The sequence below is a fragment of the Cornus florida genome, unplaced genomic scaffold, assembly GCF_030987335.1.
Source record: "Cornus florida cultivar Cherokee Brave unplaced genomic scaffold, ASM3098733v1 CherokeeBrave_3.0.0_Hap2_Chr10, whole genome shotgun sequence".
NCBI lineage: Eukaryota > Viridiplantae > Streptophyta > Magnoliopsida > Cornales > Cornaceae > Cornus > Cornus florida.
The window spans coordinates 61,060,591-61,076,573 of NW_026775580.1; the positions used below are offsets into that span (position 1 = coordinate 61,060,591).

At 33.2% G+C, this 15,983-nt stretch overlaps 1 pseudogene; it reads right to left on the reverse strand.

Moving 5' to 3' along the window:
- Positions 1-2,646: 2,646 nt before the first annotated feature.
- LOC132277685 (2-oxoglutarate-dependent dioxygenase 19-like) lies at positions 2,647-7,604 on the reverse strand (annotated as a pseudogene).
- Positions 7,605-15,983: the final 8,379 nt, after the last annotated feature.

Here is a 15,983-nt window from a genome sequence, read left to right on the forward strand (position 1 = left end):
AATCATACCTCTTGTTTCGATTTAAATAATTTGGGATACAACTATAATTTTCAGATTTTATTTTCAAGGAAATCCTCTTATTTCCATAAGAATGGCATAAACAAAGAAATCGTATAATTTTCGGATTTAATTTTCAAGGAAATCCTCTTATTTCCATAAGAATGGCAGAAGCAAAGAAATCATACCTCTTGCTTTAATTTGGCGACGTCTGATCTAACCTTCAATTTGGAAATAGAATCGCTTATTCTATTTCGAAATAAAGCCTGCTTCCTGCTTCAATTTGGAAAAAAATCAAAATCTATTTCAAAAGAAATCAAATTCTAAACTGGGTTGATTGATATTTTGGGAGAGAAGAAGGGTAGCTGGGTGGCGGGATTTCAATTTTATTTCAAATGTGTTGCTAAAATGAAGGAGGAAGTGAAGAAGAAATAAGGAAGGAAAGAAGAGTATATATTTGAACAGTGTATACATATATATATATATATATATATATATATATATATATATATATATATACACACAAAAATTCTGTATAAAGCAAATATAATTTTTTACTCATCATGGTAAGTATTGTTGATTCACAAAAATGGAGCAAATGGTTGCACTATTTCACTGGAGGTGATTTTCCTCCGGGTTTGCTTGACATCTTAGCTCTAGCTTAAGAGGGAGTGTTGGAATTCACATTTTATTTTGTTCCCGTAATTCAGAGTCCCGTGATTATTGGATCACAATTAATTAGGGATTTTAATTTACTTAATTTAATTTTATTACTTTATTGTAACCCTAGTTGATAAATATAAATATAAGTTCCTGCACTCAATGAGAGGCTAGTAGTTACACAATTTTTTCTTTCTTTCTTTTCTAATTATGATATTACACGACAAAATCAGGTATATCTTCACATCAATCACCAATATTCTTGAATCAGTCGATGAGCTCTCTTACCTCTTGGCCTTCACTATTGTTCTCAACATTGTTCAACCAATTCTTTCGGCGATAAATTTGACAATCCCTAATTCGGTGATTGAAAAATGTAAATTAAATATTTAACATTTTCATACAAATTATTAAACTAGTTTGCCAATTTGTTGGGGTGGCCGTGGGATCAGGATGGCAGACATGGGTTGCGTACATAACTTTGGCCTACTACTACCTTATTAGGGTTCCTCTTGGTTGTGTTGTGGGATGGGTTTTCGGCTTTGGTGTTCAGGTAAGTTTTGGTTCTTGCTAGGAAGAGCATTGCACTAATCATGTTTGAAGTACTAAATTGGCTCATTGAAATTGGAATGAAAGGAAATTTACTTCAAACTTTGATTCCAATTTCAAAATGTTGACTCAATGATCCCTAACATAACATAAACGTTTTTTATTTTTATTTTTTAAGCGGGCATTGATAAATTTTTGCAATCAAGGTAATTAGGGTGGGATGATATTTGGTAGAAGTGTTGTGCAAACAATAATATTGGCCATCATAAAATAATATGGTGTGATTGGAAAAATGAGGTACAAATTAACGAAATTTCACTTTATGACCTATGTTCTAAGTTATATATGCTAAATTTCTATTAGTGAACTCTACATTTATTCTAAAATGGTGGATTTGCAGGCTGAGAAAGCTACCAAGCAGGTTCAAAAGTGGTCAACTCTTGATCCAGATAATCAATCATGAACTGAGTTCGTACTCGGGTTTATCGCATTTTGGAGCGGCACTTTTTTTTTTGGTTTTTCTAATTGATACTCACACCCCTCTCAAGCCCCTCTCAAGGAATTGTTTGCATCCAAGAGAATTTGAACCTTAAACCTAATACTTCCTGAGGCGGCAAGACCAAATTTCACTTTTTTTCATTATATTTATTACCTCACATGGCCTTTTTGACAATTTTTGGTTAACATTGATTTCTAAGATATTTGGAGTTATTCCATTAATTTCATGTTCAAAAATAGTATAGTTGAGCAACTAGGTTGGTTTGTCACCTTGCAGTACTTTACTTGTGAAGGTACAAGCTAAGTTGAGTAAGTGTCATTGACATCAATTCTCATTTGTCTTTTTGATGATAACATACACAACAATTTGTGGTCGTATTCAAATTTGGGTATTTCATATGGGTACACTTTGATTGAATTTTCTTGAGCATCAAATTAATATTTTGCTAATTGAGTAATGTTGTGCTAGAAAGTATAAAATCAAAGCCTTGAATTTCAAATCATGAACAATTTGGAATTAAATGACATAATGGTACTTTAATTAAACAAACATTTTTTTGACACTACAACAAATAAGAAATATAACACAACCATATTGACATTTTGAATTGTTCATTAAACACAGAGACACACCACCAACATTAGCTCAGTTGGTATATCTCTCATTTGAATGGAAATGTGACAAATTCAAGTCCTATAATAGGAGGAAATTATTACTAAGTACATGGCTACGAGACCATTAGTCCCTACAATCACTAGTTAATACGCAAGTAAAAAAAAGAATATAACTAACATATTTACGTTCATGTCAACTAGTGATTGACCCGGACTAATAGTTCTGGATATTCATCTTTCATATCACAATTTCTTCTACGATGGGCATTTTTAAGTGCGTAAGTATTTACCTAACCAAAAAAAATACACACACATACAAAGAGAGCATCACAAACTTACATCAACTCGGATTCGATCCAAGCAAGATTTACCATTGAGTTCATAGCTTTGCTGAAGCTCTATGTACTCCCTATATTTGATTCCACAGTATGCAGCTGGACTGATTTCAGTATCCACCAAGGCCTTGAAAGGGCTTACGATTCTCTCAAGTGGTGGTCCAAGTATTGTTCCTTTGGATATTCTAGTTGCTCTGTTGTTAACCACAGTTCTATGTAACACACACTTGTATTTTCCATTAGTCAGTATCTGAAATATGAAAGCAGTTCATTGTTAGTGGCAAATTCTTAATTTCCCTTTTCATTTTCCTAAAAAAAAAATGGTCTTTACATAATTCTTGTTTGAGTTTTGTTATAGATTTCAACTAACGGACTAATCCAGTTGCATTTATGTGAGTGGAGATGATATCATCAATCACAAGGATATCACCCCACTCACATAAAAAGAATCAGATAAGTTCGAGAGTTGGACATACTACTTATCATTTTCCTTTTTATTAAACAAAGCTAAAGAGATGTTCATGCACCTCCATATGGTCACCAATGTTGACAAGAATAGAAATGGCTAGCGGTTTAATTGGAACCCATTTGTGATTGTGTAACACTTGAAGGCCATTTTCCTAATTTTGTACTAGTAGGGTTAGTAGGCCATGGTCCGAGTGAGGAGACGACCCCATAGCTACCTCTGGCTGTGGGCAGGGTGGGTAAAGATTAGCAAGCAGAAGCTGTGAGCCAAATTCAAGCTCCATTTCTTTATTTATGTAGTTTTATTCCAATCCCAATCTTAAAGATAACCCTTTGAGCAATTCGTCGGCGATGTCACGGGTTCTTTTGCAATATTCTTGTGAAATTTCTCTGCAATCATGAAACATATGAGAGGGGCTCTTCGAAGCATTGATCGGTTGGTTGATAGTTTCTGTAATTGTTTTATGAAAACTTAGTTAAAAATAGTATTTGTTTGCAAATAACTTCTTCTTTTATAGTTTCTTTAAAATAATTTTTTGTTTTTTGAGTTTTTGATAACTTTATTTAAAAAATTGAATCAAATAGCCCTATATTTTTTTTATTGGCTAAATTACAGCAACCTCTTATGAGGTTTGGGCTAATTACACATAAATAAAGCGTTTGAGCCTTATTACTTTGACCTCTTTTAAGATTTAGCGCATGTGCTCAACGACACCCCTTACCGTTAATTAAAATTTAAAAATGACTAAATTGCCATTTCTTTGTGTTAAGAAACATCAATAACCTTATATTTTGACACGAAATGACAAAAATATAATGAAATGCAATTAATATGCAAAGTACCAATTTTCTTATCAATTTTATATTATTAAATTTTACAAAAATATATATATTTTTTGTAAATGACATTTGATTAAGTTTATTTTTAGGCTTTGATTATGTTTATTTTTATTTTATTTTTTTCAAGATGGGAGGTAAATAAAAGGGCAATAGAATTTTTTGGTTTGACAATTTTTTTTATTAAATTAGATATATAAGGGTATAAAAAGATATTTCACACTTTTTAGGAAGGTCAAAGTAATAAAAGTCAAACGCTTTATTTGTATTTAATTTGCCCAAATATCAAGGGAGATAATTTACCCTTTTTTTATTAGTCCTTATTTTTTCTTATCATATTCCATTTTAGTGATATCTTTATTTTAATGTAAAGTATTCAATTTATCTGGACACATAACAAGGCAACTATTGTTCTTCCGTCACTAATGCCTATCATTTTAATTTCTTTCTAATAAATTGATTATTGATTCTCTCTTTTAGTAACTTTTGTCAATGTCAGTAGTTTACTTTGTTCATTTAAATTAAATTAGGTCTTCCAAAGATTTCATTATGATGATTCTCATTTGAATTTTGCACGTACCATTCCAATGGTAATAGTGGGCTCAATGCATTTCAGCCATGGAATGCATTCAAGTAAGGGCCATCCATTCCAAAATAATGGTGGATTGGAAAGCATATCAACTAGAATAATGATGTTTAAAATTAGGTCTGCTTCCAAAGATTTCATTATGATGATTCTCATTTGAATTTTGCACCTACCATTAATTCCGATGGTAATGGTGGGCTCAATGCATTTCAGCCATGGAATGCATTCAAGTAAGGGCCATCCATTCCAAAATAATGGTGGATTGGAAAGCATATCAACTAGAATCGAAAGCATCTCTGTGAATATTGCACATGACGTTTAATTGATGGGAAATAAAATAAGATTAACGTTATACAGTTTGGGTGTAAATTTTCACATTTTAATTATTGTGCATCAGGTTGATTGTCGAATTTTGTTTAACATGTTGGTATATAACAAGCAATACTTAAAACGTGGCAAAATACACTCAAACTGTGGGACATTAACTCATTACATCATATCTAGTTATTTCAAAAGGTGGTCGGTCGATCAATTCATTACCTCATATCTCTATCAACTCATTACATCATTTTTACTTTTTCAGAAGTCGGGCTGTCGATCTCAATCTAATATTTTGGCTGCATTAGATGTTGCTAATTATTTTTGTTGTGGCCAATAATCCATGTGCCCCCAAAACATTAGCTGTTTCTCATCTATGTGGTACTGTACGCCCTTAAAATAAAAACTCACAATCATGGTGTGTGGCTGGTGGTCCAGTACAAAGGATTGGCCTAAATTAGGCCAGCGATACTCTATCATTGTGGTGTCTGATAAGAGTTCGATAGTACATACGTTGGACACATGATTTTGACTATGTTCAACAGACATGTGGGACACGTGATTACGAATATGTGGTTTGCAGTGGCGAATGAATAATATTTACTAGAGTATAAGATAGGTTTGGAAGCCCATTTGAAAGTCCCACGAAGCCCCAAACAGGCACTCAATGCATTGTGCTCATCAGATCAATTAAAAATACATTTAATCAGTCAAAGATTAAATGTATTGAACTTATTATTTAATAAAGTAAAATTCAATGGATTGTACTCGTTTAATCAAGTACATGCAATGTATTATAGTCAGTCCTATATGTATTTCTTACCAAATTATTATTTTATATAATAAATGGGGCCTATAGAAATCTATTAAGGGAAAATCTGAAATGTATTATCTTATAAATTTAACAAAATTATTAATTTAGTAAATTGGTTCAAGCCGGGACCAATGTAATTTATTATTTAAAAGATATTATTATTTGTAGAGTATTAATTTATAAAGATTATACAATATATAACAAGTATATCACAAAATTACTACATATTAATGAAATTAAAAATTAAATAAATAATTTAAAGCGAGAGTGTCTTCCAAATTCCAAGTGTTTATTTATTGAATATAGATAATTTATTCATAATGTATTATCATATTAATTGACTATATATTATGTAAATAACAGACAAGTAAACTTGTTATAATATATAAATAAACTTTCTTTATTTGCACAAAATGACGAAAATTTCTACATTATCTAACAATGTAAAAAATAAAAATATAAAAAATTTTATAACTGTAACTAAGTTTTATTTTTATTATTATTATTTTTGTCATTTGATATATCCAGATTTGAAATTGAATTTGGCAATATTTTTGCTGCCTTCAGGTTTTGTTCTTGTTTTATTTTTGCCTTTTAGATTGTAGTCGAATTGATATGAATTAGACTTTGAAGTTTGATCGAAAATTCAGTTCAAAAGCCAGCCAAAACAGGGTTTATGGCTAGTAAATTGAAACCCAGCCGAAAAAGGGGTTGGCTAGAAAATTTAAACTGAGCCCAAATATCATTAAGCTTATTTTGAACTAGTCCAGTTAACATAATTGGTTCATAAAACTATTATAAAGAAGTGCTATCCACAAAACCATTACAATGCAAATAAGAGGAGGAATATATAGTTATTATTATTATTATTATTATTGGTCTTCTTAAATAAAGGAAGGACTCGCTTTTGTCTATATGACAAGGTGTAAGGGGTGGATGTTTGTCCCACCTTTCGGACCGAACACTTATATACCCATTTAATTTTCTATCTGAATTTGATGTGGGACAAACTCCCCATTGTTAGCTCACAGCTTTACATTTTTTTTTTCTTGCTTCATCATTTTGAATGCCTAAATCAACATTGATAACAAAAACACACTTCTTTTGTAATGGAATACACTAAATTTGCCTCAAAGCATCCATTCGATTTGATGTTCTCTAGTATAGCATTCGTATAATAAAGATGATGGCTTCCGAATCCTTTCTTGGTGAGCCGCAGAGAAAGAGATACAAATTTAATTGGACTATTGTATGCTAGTATAAAAAGGGTTGCAATACCAAATTTGTGGAACCATATTACTATCTGCTTTGTTTTGTTGTATAATTTCATGGTAAAAATGATCTATAACATTAAAAAAAATTCAAAAAATCTTTCAATCCAAGTTTATTTATTTGCAATTTCTTATTTAAAATTTTGACAAAAACGAACTTCTCACCCTTTCGAGGCTTCTCCTTCAAGTACGCCTGAATTTATCCAATTTTTTGTTAGTACTATTTAACAAAAATTATAAATATTATCAAAGTATCATTATTATATTTTATTATTATTATTTAATTATTATTATTATATTATTTACTCCCATTGTTATTATTATTTTAAATACTATATTGATGATATAAAATGTTAAAAGTTTTAACTCTATAAAAAGGAGTTTTTCTACCATTCTATGAGGGAATATACTTGAGTGTGATAATTTGGGTGTGAGAAGTATTTTTAAGAAAAATCACTCTATCTCCCTCATTCTTAAGTTTTGTTGAGAGATCACTATACTTAAGAGAGTATTTTATATTGTGTTTTGGGGACAATTTTGAAAGCAAGGCTGGTACAAACTTGACTCTCTTCGGACATGTCAGGAGAAGACCACCGACAGATATGGGTTGTATCTTGGAGCTGTATTGGACCGCTATCACCTGCACGTAGGAAGGCCATACGATTTTAGACTGTTGGGGAAATTGCACGTATTAATAAGAACACTCGAAATTATACATCAATTTAATTGATACTACAATAATATTACAAGGGACAACAATATACAAGATCATACTTAAATAACACATCAATAGGTACTAACAATTCTTTCAATAACATGTGTAGTACAACGATTAGAATGAACATGAATAATACACCAATAAGTATTACATCAATATAAATCGCATTGCTTTCATTAGAATGAATAATATATCAATTTGAACAAAATAGATATAACACTGAATTTAGAATTTAAAGAACACAAATAATTGAATAATATAATTTTTATTAAATAGGAGTAACAGTCCCCACCTATTTGATAAAAATCAAATCATAGAAAATATATATAAATATAATATAATAGGGGATCCGGGAGATAAGTCCTTGAGGTCTCGCTTTCAAACCGTACTCCTGACTTGAATGGTGCGTGTGTTATGGGGCCAATACACGTGCTCTAAGACAAAAAGAGAAAAAAAATAATATAATAGGGCAACTCTTAATACTATGCAATGGGTGCAGGAGTCTTCCGGACTTGAACTTGCACTTAGTGTTGACAGTCTCCATTTGAGAAATATGATCGATAATGTTTTGAACTCAACCCCTTTGAACCAAACTTCAACATGTCACACACATATTATTGACTATCGACTTTGTACGCGGGTTAGCGCTACTGATGACCATGCGCTAATATCTTACTTCTCATGAGAGCTCTCGGGAACAACCCAATTCCCAAAGTCGCGGTCCCACGACGCTCTCACTTAGGTGAATCCTCCAAAGGTACATGTGACCTATACCCTGCGAGAGTATGCCTGCCTCGAATTCATTCAGGGTAAAACCCTTCCTAACGTCACATTAAAGAACACTGTGCCATAGGGATGGGTAGGCGAGAATCTTCGTAAGAAACCTCCTAAATATAAAGAGTATTGTATATTAGTTCATGCGGTACGGAATTTTACTACCCGTTGAACCTTTTTCATGGGATCTCCAATCACAAAGGACAGGTTACTTCCATAGGTGACTCCCTTATGGGCTTAGCCCATCCCCCTCGACATTACTTTCCTAAATATAAAGAGTATTGTATATAAGTTCACGCAGTGTACTTTGCTTAATACATAGTGGATCTTTTTACGCTCAGAACAGCGCAAAAATCCTCGAGGTTTTCCAATTGGTTTCCTCGCTAAAATCCTTATGTCATCTCTTTACCTTTATTTGCTTTAATTTTCAGTATTTATCTTTGTGATTGTAGATGTTTAAATGATTATATTGATTAGGTAAAGTAATCAATCACAAAAATTGGGCAAGTTGACCTAATAATCTCATCTAGGTCGTTTAAGGATTTAATTACTCGACATATTGAGTAGATCATACTTGTTGATTTGTTGTGATTTTTGCATCATGTTTGATAATTCATCTCCTGTTGATGTGTTGCCTATACTTCTTGTTTTTTATTTTGTCACAAGCATGCATATTGAATGGTATGGTCTAAGTTTAAAAAGGATTTTGAAATTTGTTGGAGAAGTTGAAACTTACGGAACTTGATAGAGATATTTATAAGTTAGAAGTTTTTGTCTCTAATAAAAATTTCGAAGAACTTGGCCAAAAAAAATTGAATCTTCTTCATAAGGTTGATTTTCTAGAAAAAGAACTTGAATAGGTAAATAGGTTTAATAAATCACTTGAACTTAAAATTGATAATTTAAGTAGTGAGTTTGTTAAATCAAAACAGTCTTTTTAGAAATTTGACACAGATACTTAAAAAATTGATAAGTTGAAAGGAGTAGTTAAGAACACTAGTAGTAACAAAGAATTGGCTTCAACTTCAAAGGATTTGTATTTTTAAAAATTTAACGAAGTTTTTGTGAAAGTTGAAACCAAACCTTCTGTTATTACTAGTTCTCCCAAACTTATTTCAGCATGCCATTTTTGTGGAGAAAAATATCATATCAAGTATAAGTATCAGAAGAGAAAAATTAAACTTGAGAAGAATTTGAAAAATTTAGAGAGTTCAAATAAGAAAAAGAGAACGATTAGGCTTTCTGAGCCTTATGACACTTTGCCTAATACAACAGGGAAATCATTGCATAATGAATCTAAAATTGTTTGGGTAAAGAAAGATAATTTTAAATACCTTGCTATACACATTGCACTTAGAGCACTAGGTCCATGTGATTAGTACTTTGATAGTGGTTGCTCTAGGCATATGACGGGGGATAGAACATTATTTACCACTTTTAAGGAATGCTTAGTTGGAACCGTTACTTTTGGTGATGGTAATGCTTCTAGTGTAAATGGTAAAGGTAAAATCAAATTTTCAGGAATTGTGGAGTTAAAAAACGTTCTATATGTTAAAGATTTAGCTGCTAATTTGTTGAGTATTAGTTAAATCTATAATAACGATTTTCAAGTCAATTTTACTCAATAATGATGTTTTGTAACTAATGAAAAAGGTGAATGTGTCTTGAAAGGAATTAGAATTTCTGATAATTGCTATGTTGTTTATTAAGATCCTTCACTTATGTATTTTTCTACAGTTATTGATGAAATAATTTCATTGCATAGAAAGACTTGGTCATGTGAATTTTAATGATTTGGTGAATTTATCTAATAATGATCTTGTTTGAGGTTTGCCTAAATTGAAAATACCTAAGAATGAAATATGTGATCCATGTTAATTAGGAAAATAAACTTATAACGACCCAAACCCGAAGATCTGGGTCTCTAACCAGGTCCTTACCCAAATCCGAGGTCACACAATGGTACTATGGTCATTTCACATTATTTTAATACTTTAAGGTCTACTAAGAGTAAAATCGCCATTTACTAAAGTCATCCAATGATTAAAATGAGATCCGGGGGTCTCAAGGTCATTCCACGTCATTCTAATGCTTATAAGGTTCATAAGGGTATAATAGTCATCATATGTGGTCAATTAATTATATAGAACCCAAAAGGGTAAAATAAACCTTTACCGTGGTCAAATAGTGATATAAAAGCCCTCAGGGGCAAAATAGTCATTTATTGGTAAAAATATAAAATTCATACCCTTCAGGGGTAATTTTGTCATTTTCTTGGGTCATTCTGTACTTTGACTGAAATCTAGGGTCAAATATATAATTATACAGAAAGTTGGGTTCAAATAGTGATAATTGGACCATTTGTGTGCACATATGGTGGATCTATACGCACAAATGACCATATGTGCGCACACTTTGGTCATCCTATCGATAATATGACATTCTAGTGACTGTGCAAAAACCTAAAACCCAAACTGTACGCACACTTGCCCCATTTGTACTCACACTTGCTCATCTGTGCACACACTTCAGGGATTCGTGTGCAATGATAAATGACTAAACGGTTACAACACTACTGCAAGGTCATCTAATCGGTTAGATAGTGCCTAAAAACTACATGATCAATGAAAACACGCCCTTTTGCCCTGTTCCAACGTCACTAACGTGTGTGAACGTGAAATTAAATCCCACGACATCATCTAATTCACCAACAACGCATTAAATCTCCAACATGAACATGAATCGTCATTTAAGGATTTTTAAACCTTCATCATTTAATTCGTACATATCACAAAAATAAAACGATTTAAACCAAATGAATAATTTTACAAAATAATAAGGCCTCCAATGCCATGATTACAAATGATTCACTTAAAGCTCACAAAAGAATACAGTCATTCACATACAATCATTGTTTATACCAATCTAATACAAAAGATGTCAAAAGTCCATCACTCTACTTCTAAGCTTACGGGGGTGCATCTTCTACAACGTCCTTGCCATGTCCTGAAAATAATAAATAAGGGGTGAGCTCAACAGCTCAGTAGGAAATGCCTAAAACACCGGCTTTGGACTCCCTTGAGCCAACAACCAAAGAATGGGAAAAAGAAGTCGGGATCATACTTGGGGAATTCTCAAAATCATAATCCACACCATTCATTTTAAAATATCATCATCATCACATAATCAAACATTATCATATATGCTAATACTCCATAAAATGCAATGCCTTTTCGACAATAGTCCCGGCCCAACACAACACACACCGAAAATTGCTAATCGACTTTACCGAGACGGGATTGATAACTATCCCTGGTTCCACATCAGGCAACCATTTGGGCCTAGTATTAACTTTTTTCACGTCTAATATCCGGCACGTGCTCCCTCTAAGTTGAATTAGCCCCGGGCTCGCGAAACTCGATTTTTTTCACAAAAACCATTTCTACACAATTTATAAAATAATTTCATCTCACTTCCCTTACCATGCCCATGCCATGAATAAAATCATGCATGAACGAAATCAACACATACATGTTTGCAACTCTATCAATTTCGCCATACATACTCCTCACCATCATGTATATATATGTAATCTCACAAAAAATAATTTAAAACAAAGTATGCTCTTTAAACAGCTTTGCAACCAAGTATGTATATAATACAACCAACATCATCCTTGAACATGTTTTTATCACATAAACACATACTTAACATTTTCACAAACAAAATCTCAAAAAAATACTTATACACATAGCATGTTTCTAAACAATTTTCATTTAAATACATAATCAACATCACATAAGCACATAGATCATGTTTTTCATGAAATCAAGACATAGAACTCAAAAAGAAGGCAAAACATAATGGGTTAAACCCCCTACCTCAAGGAAGCTAGCCAAACAAGGCCTTAGGAAATCCCTAAATTCGAGCTCCACCAAACCCTAGCAAGATCGTCTCAAAAGATAGCCCTCGTCAAGTAGAACAATTTCTTCTTCTTGCCTTCGTCACGAATCTCACCCTAAACCCCCCAAAATTGGATTGCAAGCTTGTGTACAAAAATGTAGAGAGAAAAAGAATTTTTGTAAAGAGAAAGTGTGTTCTGCCAAGAGTGAGGAAAAGGAGATGATGAATTGATCCATCATTTGAACCCTTGGTCCACATGGTACCAAGTGTCACCATGTGGGTGACTAGAAATTTAACCTAGTTTACTTTTTTGCCCGTCCACTTTCAATGCTATACTTAACTTGTCCCTAAAATATCTCATTCCACATACCCACCATATATATATATATATATATATAATACCCACAATGCCCTTTCCTCATTTAAACAATACCAACCATGTCCCAAAAAATATCATTTCCAACTGATTCATCCACACAAATATATTGATGAGCGTTGAAAAGTGCGTATTTAAACCCCTTAAGCTTAGGCATTCTAATACCTTTATCTATCTTATTTTACCGTTTTAGATTGATTTCGTATTATTTTCATTTTCAGGTACTTACCCCAAAAATAAGCTAACTCAGCCAAAAAAGAGCAAAAATGAAGCAATTCTGGGATGAATCAAAGAAAGGAGCCAAATGGAAGCAAAAGGAAGAAAAAGGTGGAAATCAACATCTTCGATCGATCTCAGATCAAAGTTCGATCGATCCAACATGATCGATCTCAGTACTTCAAGATGGATCAGAGCCATGATGATATTTTCAGAAATCTTAAAAGTTTGATCGATCCAACATCATTCTTCGATCGATCGAACTACTTTGTCCTTATCCAAATGATTGATCTTATCTAGTTGTACCACCCTACCAACCACTTTTGTCCTTTTCCCAAAAATATCTTCAAAATATCTCAGGTTTGTCTTTATCCAAAAAGTACCGCCATTGAAGATCGATCCAGCCTAAATTCGATAGATCTCAACCATGTTCGATCGATCCAAGTCCAAGGTTCGATTGATCGAACTTCCTCCAGTGCGAAAAAGTTAAATCTCCAGCTCACAAAAAGTTGTCCTTTATCCAATCATTGGGGAATATTTTGTGCACGACCCCAGCTCATTTTGTGTGTCATTTGACCTACCTATATAAGGATAAGGATTACTTTATATATCACCTCATATCACATCATATCATCTCATACCTTGTAAGAACTCTTGGAGAGCAAGCTTAGAGGAGGAGGAAGCTAGAGACACCATTGGAGACTCTTCATCAACTAAGGAGCAAATCTCTACCATGGAGTTAGCCCTTGAGGGTTGGAGAAGCACTACCATGAGTGGCTAGACATCCTCTTGGGGCTAGAGTTAGCCCCAAGCATGCTTTCTACATCTTGATTTTGTGTATTATTAAGGGATTACATGTTTTAGCACTTATATATATATAGATCTTATTTATTCAATGATTTATGTGGTTTAATGCTTCCAATTGATCATTTCATTCTATCCATAAGTTTATGTATGCTAGAATAGATGTTTATGTGTTTGTCTCTACTTCTTGTGTTATTGATGCATGTCCATGTGTATTAATGCCAGAGATCTAGAGATCATCAAAACATACTGCTTAAAGGAATGCTCTTATAATTTTCTAGATGGTTCATGCTTATTTCTTGAAGGATTGTGCCTCTCCCTTAGCTTAATTAGTTTAATTTCATGTCATTAGCTTAATTGTAGTATAGTGGTAGCATAGTTGTTAGATGGGAGGACAATCCATGCTTGTTGTTTGATGTTCCATACTTTTGAATGCAAGTAACATATGTCTCTAACCTTGTGGTGTATTTGGCTTGTGAGCTTAATGAAAGGATTAATGGCTTACTAGATATATTGTGCTTTTCACGTGCTATTTAGATAATATATACTTAATTGCTAGATATATTGTGCTTTTCACATGTTAATTAGACAATGTATGCTTAATTGGTCACCCTTGCTAATTGAATCAACCAAACACACACACACATCAATATTGTAGCACACATTTCCCTCATTAGTTACTAGTTAAGGGTGTAGAAGAGCATTGTTGGGTGGTGACCTCTAAACCCCGAGATCTCTATCTCTTACTTACTCTTTATTGCATTCAATTATTTAGTTTAATTTGCTCTCTAGTTTAATCAACCAACCAACTATTTGTTTGATCACTCGACCTATTAACCCTAATAGTGATTCCACAACCAAATTTGACTCCAATCCCTTGGGACGATCCCTACTCACCCTAACTATATTTTTGGTGAAGGTAGTAATGGCTTCTATAAATGTAAAACTTAGCCATCGCCTTAATGCACACTCTCTAATCTTGTGGTGTAGCGATGACAAGGACACCACCAGTTTTTGGCGCCGTTGCCTGGGATTAGGCAACGTCGTATTTGTGCAATCAATTAGGAATTAGTACTCTTTTTATCGTGTTTTTACTTTGATTTTATTTTTCTTTTTGTTACTTATTGTGTTTGTTCATCTTTGACAAGGAGCATTAAGCTAAGAGGTAAGCAAAGGAGCATTCAAACAAAGGAGCTAAACAAGCAAGGAAAAATGCTAAAAATTTAAAAAAATTGCTAAGCTAAGCTATAAATTTGGAGTTGAAGTGCTATAGGACCTTTGTGAGCTTTTTCTTAATCAATCCCTTAGTTAAATCATCGGCCCGCGTGGAGACTTGTTTTTAATTTCTTAGATAAATCGTGAGCCCGCGTGAAGGCAATCTTAATTGTTCTTTGCATCATTATTGTTAAAGCATAGGAGTATAGGTTAAGTGTTTGTGGAGGAAGATTCATTGAATTGTTGTGAAGTCGAAGTGTTTGTTCATTCATTGTGTTTATGTGTTTTTACATTATGCATGCATGGTCGTAGATCACTAAAACCAACTCTTGTCCCTCTTGATTTGCATCTTGAATCCGTAGTTAGAAATCCTAGGGGAAGAGGAAGTTCTAGTTCTACCCAATCCATTACATCAATAGAAGGCCATAATGAAGAGCATGTAGAGGACCTTGGTCACATAGACCAACAAGGTATCCTTCATCCAAATGTGCATCATGAGAACATGCAAGCACCATTAAACATGCCTAGGCCATTCATTCACCAACCACAACAACAAGGCCAAGTTGCATTTGGAATGCCAAAGCCAATATATGCTCCACAACCTCCCATCATTCAAGGAAATCAAAATCAAGGTCCCCACGTTGCACCTCAAATTGCTAATCCTCCACTTGCTTTAAGAGATCACTATGTGCCTAATGAATATAATGCACCCACATGCATTGAATTGCCATTATTTAGAGCACATCACTATGAAATTAAGCCACAAACCATTCAAATGCTTCCTAACTATCATGGACTTCCAAGTGAAGAACCTTACAAGCATTTGGATGAGTTTCTAGAAGTATGTTCCACCGTAAAATATACGGACATGCCGGAAGAAGTCTTAAGACTCAAACTTTTTCCATTCACCTTAAAAGACAAGGCAAAGTATTGGTTTAGCAATCTTAGGCCTTTTTCAATCACTTATTGGGCAGAAATGCAACAAGAGTTCGTGAAGAAGTACTATCCAGTTTCTAAGACCAATGCCATGAG